Below are 11,040 nucleotides of genomic sequence, written 5' to 3'. Positions count from 1 at the left end.
TAAGCTTACGATACTCCCACATCCTGTGTCATACATCGCTTCAGGGGTTACTCATTTGGCACAAATCGACTTGTGCAGTATGCGTACGGTCGTCCGCCGGAAGCTAGTTATTTGAATTTATAAAGTTTTAAATATGGATATTTTTCTTAAAAGCGCCTCACTTCACTTCAAAAGGCCTTTATTAACCCACTGGAGCCGTATGGATTACTTTGATAATGGATGGATGCATTTTTTTGCTTCATATTTGCTTCAAATCATCATATTATATTGACTTTTGAAGGATCATGTGACACTGAAGACTGAAGTAATCATGCTGAAAATTCAGCTTTGATCACAGGAATAAATTACATTTTAAAATATATTCAAATAGAAGTTACTTTAAATTGTAATAATATTTCACAATATTACTGTTTTTACATTATTTTTTGTCAAATAAATTTGCCTTGATGAACATAAGAGACTTCTATAAAAATATTTTAAAAACCCCAAAATTTTGAACAGTAGTGTATGTGAGAAGTGAGATGTACCCTACAAGCCAATCACACCTGTGGGAAGTGAAACTTCTGCTGAATGTCTTCATAAACTGACTAGAATGCATAAGCTCTGCACAGCTGAATGCATCATTGGTGAATAAAAAAAATATATATAAAACACTCTTTAAAAACAAAAACATTTCAGTGATTCCAAAATTAAAGCTGAGTTAAAAACTTTATGCAGAATAATTATAAAGAAGACTGTAGTGCAAATTATCTTGTGGAAGATCTTGCAACTGGTTACTCCTGGCCGATTGCCACAGCACCATAAAAATGAGCCATGAGCGTATTTTACCTTGGAATGTTTATGGCATTCTTGAATTACTTAAACATATTGATTTACACATTGGCAGCCAACAGTGTGCCCACTTTCTATTTCTGCTACCATTACACATCAGAGCAGCAATGTGTGAGCATGCAGATCTCAGTGGCTTCCAGGCGTCCAGAGAGTAAAGACCTGTTCACATCAAGGACGATAACTTTAACGATAACAATAAAAATATACTTATAAAAATCGTTCTAAATGTAAAAGAATAGCAGAGTCCACACGCCACAACTATAAACGCCACAAAAGGCCTGTTCACACCAAGAACAATAACTATAAAGATAACGACTCCACACCACAACTATAATAGAGACAAATATCACAAATAGAAATATAATGATGTTACTTGATGAAAAACAGAATCTGGAGAATCAAATCGCTGCACACAAATCCTCAAACCTCATTTGAACTGTCAGCATTAGTGGAGGGAGTATAATGGCTATTTTAACACCTTGTAGCCTAGACAACTTGTTTCAGTGAAGAATAAGAATTCCTTGTTAACATGATTTGAAAAGGCCTTCACATTTTGTTCTACAACATAAATTATACACAATCATACTTTAAAATGTGAATAAATGATATATGTCAGTTCATAACGTCCACATGTCTACTGCAGGTGTCTTCATGCATTTAATCACTAACGTTGTTTTCGTCCTGGTCTATATCTCTGGTGAAGGTGAGGACAGGGCCTGTGGGAGTGTTGGTGAGAGTGCAGTAGTCTTGTTTGAAACACACAGGCACTGGGTTAATGATAACTGGTGCTTCAGAGGCCATTTGGCGTGGGGCCCAGACCTCAGCTGTGGGGTCCACATAGGGTTGATGGCATTGTGCAGCGGGATACATGCCCGTTTTCTCTTCCTCATCCTGTAGTGTAGTCATCATGACCTCGGAAATCTTGTCAATTGTTGAAAAGTCTTTCATAACATCAAAGTCTTGTAAAAGACTTTTTGCCAAAACCCAACACTAATGGAAAAAAAGAGGATACATATTAATCTGATATGAATATGAATATGAGGATATATCTTACACAATTATATGTGTGTGTTAAAAATACAGTATAAATTTATACAGTATTATACTGTAAATAGAAGTATACAGTTAAGTAATATTAATATTATACACTATATATATATATCTCCTTGCATCTGAATAGTCAAATATACGCGCACACAGATGTCAAAATGTCCATTGTGTGGAGTATCTCACGTGAATACAGTCGGTTATGGCTTAAGTGTTATAATATTTCATCCATGCATTCAGCAGCCCAATTAAATACCTGTCTGCCATTAATGTTAATCAAAAAACAAAAGATGTTTAATAAATGTATACATGTTAAATAAACCTACTGTATCTGAAAAAAAGATTTTTTTTTTTTTTTTTTTAAATTTACTATTGTTTCTGTAATTTGCTTCTTTGTTCTTTTATATAGCCTAACAAAAATAACAAAAATTTCTCATATTAGCCTATGCTCATATTGCCCATCTGTACATCAGCTGATATGGGTGGTCAATCTGCATTTGAAAGTTTGAAAGGGTTTTAAATCTTCTAAATCAAGTAAAATGACTCAAAATCAAGTAATTTTAGCATGCCAAAGTCAACTTTAATCATATAAAAATGTAATTTCCCAACAGCAAAATTGTGGCCAGTGAAAATGCTGAGTGGCTAGTAACTTTGGAAAACCACTAGTCACAGTGGCTGGTGAGCAAAAAAGTTAATGTCAAGCCCTGTATGTATGTATATATATAACAATCATTAATGTATATTATATTTCAAAGGTTCTGAATGTTTTTGTATGGGTTTTTTTTTTTTTTTTCACTTTTAATTTTACACATTGTTTATGTTAATTTGCAAGTTTTTTTTCTTACAGATGACAATACTGTCAAAACGATCCTCGTTCACATGGACCAACGAAAACGACTAAAAACACTGTATTATTCTGCCAGTAGTTGGCAATGTCACTTTGTAAAGAAACACTACACACTTATAGACTAAACACATAATACGCATGAGCATTACGTCACTGTTTTCACAAATTCACGTTTCTGTAGTTTACACAGAGATGATAATAGTATCGTTTTCAAAAACTTGCATTTTGAAACCTGTTGTCAAAAGCTTGTGTTTTCAGGCCCCCAAAATGCTGTTGTGTAAATGAACAGCCAAAACACATAAAAGGTTTTCACTGAAAACGGTGTTGTGTAAACAAATAAATATTATGATATAAGTATTATATTATATTATGATATAAGTATTATATTATATATACACCTGTTCAACTGCTCGTTAACTCAAATATCTAATCAGCCAATCACATGGCAGCAATTCAATGCATTTAGGCATGTAGAGATATGGTCAAGACTATCTGCTGAAGTTCCAACTGAACATCAGAATGGGGAAGAAAGGTGGTTTAAGGGTGCTTTCACACCTGCCTCATGTAGTTCGGTTGAATCGCACTAGAGTTCGTTGTCCCACTTAGTGCAGTTCGTTTGGGCAAGTGTGAATGCAGTAATCGCACTCGGGTGCCTCCAAAATCTTCTGATGGATACTTCCAGCAGGATAATGCACCATGTCACAAAGCTCAAATCATCTCAAACTGGTTTCTTGAACATGACAATAAGTTCACTATACTTAAATGTCCTCCACAACCACCAGATCTCAATCCAATAGACCTTTGGGATGTGGTGGAACGGGATGAGCAGCTTGACAAATCTGCAGCAGCTGCGTGGACCAAAATCTCGGAGGAATTTTTCCAGCACCTTGTTGAATCTATGCCAAAAAGAATTAAGGCAGTTCAGTTCAGTTAAGGCAAAAGGGCGTCCAACCCAGTACTAGCAAGGTGTACCTAATTAAGTGGCAGGTGAGTGTATATATATATATATATATATATTGTCAAAAGTACCTACTGCGATACCAAGTCGGTACTGACATTTTACATTTGTAAACTCCTCTGCCAATTGTGTTCATGCGCTCATCAGATACGTCTGTGATTGGCTACAATGATCAACGCTTCAAAAACATGTTGTAAATAGACATCTTTGACGCTCTTCACCGAGCGATTACACAGATACACAAAGGAGCGGCCTGCTTTCAAATTCAAACACTTCTGTGTGCTTTCAAACGATCCCATATATAAATATATTATTTTTAATAAATTAAGTTAAATTATAAATTATATAAGTATACTGTAAAATCTATAAAGTTTATTTATACTGTATATTTATACAGTAAATATATATATATAGCCTACTGTTTTTATACTGTTATCTATGTATTGATATTATATTTTAGTGGTTTTCAATATTTTATACATTTATTTTTTAAAGTAATATTTTTTCAAATGATTTATTTATGGTTATTTTTGCAGTTTTGCTCACAAGACCCTTGTAATCATTTCATGAACCACAAAAGGGTTCAAAACCCTCTGTTGGGAAACCCTTGTATATTTGAAGTCTGAAATTGTACCTAAAATTTTTCCCTGGTAATTTTGATAAAGGGGCTGGAAATATTTTGCTGGTGTCGGCACCCATAAAATTTCTTTCATCTTTCTTTCAGCCCCCAATTTATGTTACGACCGTCTAGGGCCAGCCGCAACATAAACGAATGTGTGCTCACTCACAAAGATACATTTTCAACAAAAGGTAATTTTATTAACAAAATATAGTAGAAACCATAAACAAAGGGATTAAATTCAGGAGTGGACCAGGCCAAAATAACAAACAAAAATAACTGATTTTAGTACCCTCTAAATTCCCTAAAAAAACACACACACACACATTAAAAGAAAAATACAACGCAACTTCCCTAGCTCCTTTAACCCAAAACATAGAATAAATGATATATGCAAAAGAAATGGTGTTGCACTCCCTACTTCCCTTAAACTTTTTAAACTTTTTTACAAATAATATTTACACAATAACTGAAGAAAAAAAGCAAGTTTTACAAAACTGAGAATTGTAAATCAAACTGAACAAAAGCAAGTTTTACAAAGCACACACAATCAAAGAAGAGACCAAAACAGAGCAAAACAAATGGCACAATGTCGGCCTCGATAGTGCGTTTGGGGTGGTCCTTATCAGCAACGGGAATCGACCAATCGGGCCCAGATCAATCAGGATCTCTGCTGGCTTGAGTGCAGGCCACAGACCAGGAGAAGGTCTGTGAGAGTGATTTTGTGCCCCACAAGGCGCCGTTCACTTGCAGAACGCAAGCTTCTGGAGGGCGCTTAAGTCTGAAGTAGTGAGTTTAGGTATAGTGGTGCAGAGCCAGTGGTTGTTCTGTAGGCAAACATTAGAGCCTTGAATTGGATGCGAGCGACTATTGGCAGCCAATGCAAACTGATGAATAGAGGTGTGACATGCGCTCTCTTCGGCTGGTTAAAGACCAGCAAGATTGATTGGCTCACTCTCTCTGTCCTGTTACTAAAGCTAATACTACAACAACAGCATATCTTAGCTCTTTGAAACATAGCAAAGCCAATGTTGCTCACGTATGGAAAAACAATGCAACCTCAGCGTCCTTTTTCAGTACTTCCTGCTTAGGTCTCCCCAGTGCTGGAACACTTTTATATTATATATTATATTATATAATATATATAATTTATATTATATATAACGTGGGTCTTAAAGCTCTTGCCTGATCATAACTCTTCTTTTCCCAGGGAAATTCCTCTGACCTTTTCTCTTTTGTAATGTCTCTCAGCCAACTCTCTTTCTACAGTCTTTCTTCAAATCTCCTTCTTGCTCATTCTCTCTCTCCTCCCCCATCATGAGTGGACACGCCCCCTACTGCTGATTGGCTCACTCTCTCTCCTCCTCCATCATTAGTGGACACACCCCTACTGCTGATTGGCTCACTCTCTCTTTCCTCCTCCATCATGAGTGGACACTCCCCCTACTGCTGATTGGCTCACTCTGTCTCCTCCCCCATCATGAGTGGACACACCCCCTACTGCTGATGTGTGTCGTGCTGCTCGGTCTGACCAACTTTTAACAATGCTTCTCAGAAATAGCTTACTGCACTTTTAATCTCACAGCAACAGATAGATTAGAAATCAAGTACATGAGAGTGTAAATGTAAATCAGTACCACGGTATTCATCTCTGTATGTCGTATTCCATTTTACTGCGCTGCTCCACGTTCCTCTGTATGTCCGATGTTCACGTATCCCAGACCTCACCATAGCAGTGTATATAGTGACTGGATCAAGCTTCATTTCATCAATCTGAATCATTTTATTGTCTGGATGAACACTGACCTCCTTTAAAAAGTAACAATGTGAAACCATTATAGAAAACATTCATTTTCAAAGCAAGAACACACATATAGATGGCGTTTTGATGTGGGTGAAACAGAGGATGTGCTCTGAGAACATGCACTATGAATGGTGGACATTTACATCTGAATCATCACTGTAATTAATCTTACGCTGTCATTATCTCCATCTTTGTAGTACAGGAATTTGTACATATTGGGTAGATAATGTCCATAGTGTTCATCTTCATATCCATTAGTCCAAGAGAAATGATACATCCCATTTGTATATTGTAATGTCAGATTAAATGGGACTTTTGGTTTAACTGGGAAAAGGGAGAAGCTTCATGTACATGAAATATAATACTAATAATAAAAAAAAGTATTTCTTTGATTACATAACGATCTACTCACTTTTTTTGCTGGCTTCCAACCATCATTCAGCGGAGACGAATTCTTATTGCCGTTTTCCAAATAATGAAGTTTCACAGTAACATTATCAAGATCAGTTATTATTCCATTTACAGTGAAAGTGCAGGTGTGATCTTCGCGTGCTCTCTGGAGTGGGCATCTATACGGCCCGTGTTTGAAGTCATCATAATCTGTACTGGTAATGCACACTTACATTGACATACAAATTCAACTGAAAAATAGTGTATGAATTACTAAACAGACAATGGTAATGAATGACGGCTTACATGTGATTGTTCCATTGAAATTCCAGCCAGTGTGATATGTTTCTAGTGGATGTGTCTGGTAGCTTTAAAGAGCAGCTGACAGATTTGCAGTAATCTGTCACACAGATGAGCCCTCCTTTCAGAACTGAAACATGCAACAGGAAAATGGTCACATATTTTTGGAAGTACTGTACATGTAAAATCCATTGTGACTGAAAGTGTAGATTTGAGAAGCATGTTTTACCCTGTGAACTGGCATTAAGTTCCACTGAAAAAGCCAAGAAAATGCAGATCATTCCAATGCGGTTCATCATTCTTGTACAGGACTGTATGTACACACACTTCCAGATTTCAACGCATAATTCAGCACATGCAACTGAAAAGACCCTGAAAAGTTAGCCATAAATGTAACAATTATTAAACTGATAAAGAAATACTTTAAATAAAAGTCCCTCAGGTTTCATTGATTTAAATTCTAGGCACAGTTTTACAAATTAGGTGTTTATTCTGAACGTGTATTTAATAAAAAATAAACATTAAAAGTCAAAGCATGATGCTTAACAATCACAAAATACACATGTATCATACATTCCTGTATTTAGGCTCAAATTTTAAAGAACACATTAGAACAGACACAATTATATCAACAGACCAAATTTATTCTGAAGCATTAGAGAAATATTAGTTGACGTCTGTAGCAGTGAAGGGCATCAAGATGGTTTTATATACAGAGTAGTTCCTGTTTATGTAGGAGATCTTAACCTCAAAGTTATCTGAAATCTCTGATTAGTCGTTTAAGATGGCATCACAAGGTTCTCATTTCACATGCCAAACTTCACATATGAAATCACGTCAGTTAAATTCTTACATTAAATTAAACTGTCCAGGTGAACATACCTTCTTAAGAGTATATACAACAATGTAAACAACATAATGTAACAATGTAGCGAAGAAAAAGTTTCCTCACATTATGATATACAGTAAGTACATAGAAAGTTTACAAGTGTTAAACCAAAGGGAGGATCTGAATGCATTTTGAATAGCCCTAAAATAATTCTTTATTGTCTTTTAACTTATACTAAATTACAGAATTAATAATAGGCCTATACATTTCCAGCCAGAAAAATGTTGATGTGACTTTCCCATGTATGACTGATTCTATAAATGACGGCAGCTGACACTTTAAAGATGAAAAGGTACAAATATGAACTTTTATTTGTGGCTTCCTACTGTATGTCACTGTGCCTTTTCATCTTCCAGTTTCAGATGTTGCAGAGAACTTTTAAAGTGCTCCTGCGTGAACAATTTGAAAAATAAGGCCTCAAATGTTGCTATACAAGTTTCTGTCTTATATAAGGTGTACTTAATACTTGGCTATATCGCTTTTAAACTAAGTTAACTGTAAAATAATAAGGCTGAACGATAGCGTTGGAAATTTGGAATCACTTTCAAACTATTTTTTTTCCCCCTGCTGATGAACGATAAACATTGATAGCCAAGCTTGCTAGGTATGCGTAACAAAACTAGCCCAATATGGCAAATTAAAAATAGCCCAAAAGTAGCCTAATGACCATATTTCAAATATCAGAACTCAAAATATGCCGTTCCCATACCAAATAAATATTTCACAGTCACTGTTATGCAAACTGAAAACCACTATATGTTAGTGATCATAAACACAGCTTCTTACCAGTGGTCGTCCTTCACAAAACATCTTGCACAGTTTTATCATTGGTAAAATATAAAATATTTCAATACAAGCATTTCAGTCAAATATATTTTATGCAATATGTCAAACGTTTAACCCGCGGGGCGAAAAATAAACCTGTGGCAACTGTTTAAAAGTAGCCCAATTTCGCGGGATAACCCTGCAGCCAATCAAAATCCAACATGCTTTAAGCGCGTGCATTTAAAGAGGCAGACGAAAACTGCAGCGCGCACGTGCAATAAACAGAACGTTATCGTCCGACGCTAATATAGTTATCTTTATAGTTATAGTTCTTGGTGTGAATGGGCCTTAACCCAACAATATAAACAGGCAATCCTAGTGCATACACTTGAACACATACATTACCCTTAAAATGAATTGAGTTTGGGTTTCATGTCAAAAAGAAAAATATAATAGAATATATATGATCACGTTTTCTGAAGAAAATGTGAGTGGTGCGTGCCTGTACATGTTATCACAATTGGCTACTATAGGCAACGCCACGACGAGTTACATGCAGAAGCTTAGTAACTAGGATAAAGGCTTTGAAAAATCCTTAGGCCCAATTTTGAACTTACCTAAGCACAGTAACATATTGCAAGCACTTCAAAGACTTTGGAGGGGCTTCAGAGGAGTCAGATGGGAGGCCTGGGACAGGCTTTTGTCCATTCTGTCGTCTGTTCTTCAGTCTCACTGAACTTTACAGCTGGTGGTTGTGTCCTCTGGGAGCGTCCGCAGGCGATCGGCCAGGTGTTCAGGAGTCAGCCTGCTGCTACTGATGACAGACATGCTGGGACCGTAGAGAGTGGCTCAGTTAAAGCCTGAATCTGTAAGTCCCATTAAAGCCACTGCGCGTCACGCTGTCCCTTTAAAGTCATGCCAACTCTGAACATTTGCTGTGTAATGTTTTAGAAAAGTATACATCTGATATCTTAGCCATAAAAAGCCACAGCAATAATGCATTCTGCACTATATGTGACTAAAACGTTCCTCACTGCTGGAACATTCCTATCAAAATCAATATAAGTCATGGTTTCCCTAAAACCAGAGGAAAAAGATTAGTTGATATAAATAATGTTGTTCAAGCTATGAAGCCTAACCCTACTTCTAACCTTAAACTGAACCCTAAAATGTGTGTGGTGGTTCGTCAGATGTTTCTGAGTATTTCCTTACCACAGAAACTCACTCCCTCTGAGCGCTGACAAAACACAAGCATTCTTGAGGAATAGAGAGTATGAAATGTATTTTTAAAGAATGAATATACTAAACCACAACTATTTTACACTAATATTTCAGTTATAAAATCAGTTTATTGTTATTTCTTTGCTGAGTTACCATTAATAGATGACTTACACACCATACACTCTACATACTGTACTGACAATATTAACTGGTCTGAGGACTGCTTTTATTTTTGTAGTATCTACTAATATTGTGTAATATTATGATTGTGTAATATCTCTATATGTGGAAATGTTTCAGATTTGTAAAAGAGTCATTACATTCTATATTTTTCTTTCTAAACAACCGATCCGAGAGCATCATCCTCTGCCATTCCCACTTCTCTGGAAAATGAGTTTGTTGTTGACTACATTTAAGACACGACTGGTCATGTTTATCTCAACATGGCATCCCTGTTAACCCTATCTGTAAAGAACATCTTTTTTCATTGATGATCAATAAGAAAATATCTGTGTATTCTGACTATTTATTTATTTATTTTTTGCAAGCAACATTATTTTGTTGTACTATAGTAGATGTTTACCAGTGCCCAATTCTTTTTGATGGGCTCTTAAAGAGATCAACAAAAAATGAAATTTCACTCATCAATTAGCTACTCACCCTTCATGTTGTTCTAAACCCATTGATTCGTATGGATTTCTTTTCTTTTATGATCTTTTACGAGAGAGTAGTGAACACACACACACACACACACACACACACACACACACACACACACTGCAAACTCTGGACACACAGCTGGAGCAGCAGGCAGCAATTTTGCTGTGGCGCCCGGGGAGTGACTGGGGACCAGTCGAACTCTCTAACTATTAGGCAACAACTGAATTTAGGTGTGTTCGTGTTCTTCAGCCAGTCAGTGCTGTCCAAACTGATCTCAAGGAAAACGTAACTGGTAACTTATGAGGTGGCGATTTCATATGAATTTGTACGATGTGTACAAAAACGTATGATTATTAGTAAGCATGAAGGTCCACCCATAACCCCACCCCTAAACATACCCGTCACTGGGGTGCCAGCAGATAGTACGAAAATGAACAAATGAGATTGTATTAATTCATAAGAATTACGTAAAATAGTTATGAATTGCCATGAGATTGTGTTGGTGGTGCTCATGCACCTAAATAGATCTCGGTGGCATGTCCCATGTGACTGTACATTATTTGAATCATTACCAAAAGTTATACTCAGTTCTTTGGGTGAAAAACTTTTGTGAGAGAAGTGGGAAAAATATTTGCACCTTATGTCATCCGAAGATCAATCAAAACAACTAAAAACCAACAACTCAGTTATCCTACAACCAAATATCACA

General features: G+C 36.3%; 1 long non-coding RNA gene across 5 annotated transcripts; it reads right to left on the bottom strand.

The window, feature by feature from the left end:
- Positions 1 to 820: 820 nt before the first annotated feature.
- On the bottom strand, positions 821 to 10,949 carry LOC127509179 (uncharacterized). Of its 5 annotated transcripts, none has more exons than XR_007929164.1 (6): positions 9,068 to 10,949; positions 7,026 to 7,168; positions 6,803 to 6,926; positions 6,519 to 6,711; positions 5,940 to 6,430; positions 821 to 1,821 (listed from the first exon to the last, which is right to left on the bottom strand). It is a non-coding gene; the product is annotated as an uncharacterized LOC127509179 (long non-coding RNA). The 5 variants fall into 5 exon arrangements; XR_007929161.1 differs by lacking the exon at positions 821 to 1,821 and adding an exon at positions 4,543 to 5,129; XR_007929162.1 differs by lacking the exon at positions 821 to 1,821 and having other exon boundaries at positions 4,543 to 6,111; positions 6,279 to 6,430.
- Positions 10,950 to 11,040: the final 91 nt, after the last annotated feature.

This window comes from Ctenopharyngodon idella, chromosome 3, assembly GCF_019924925.1.
Source record: "Ctenopharyngodon idella isolate HZGC_01 chromosome 3, HZGC01, whole genome shotgun sequence".
NCBI classification, from domain to species: Eukaryota; Metazoa; Chordata; class Actinopteri; order Cypriniformes; family Xenocyprididae; genus Ctenopharyngodon; species Ctenopharyngodon idella.
Note: the sequence above shows the minus strand (reverse complement) of the source record. Positions and strands in the feature narration are given on the sequence as shown.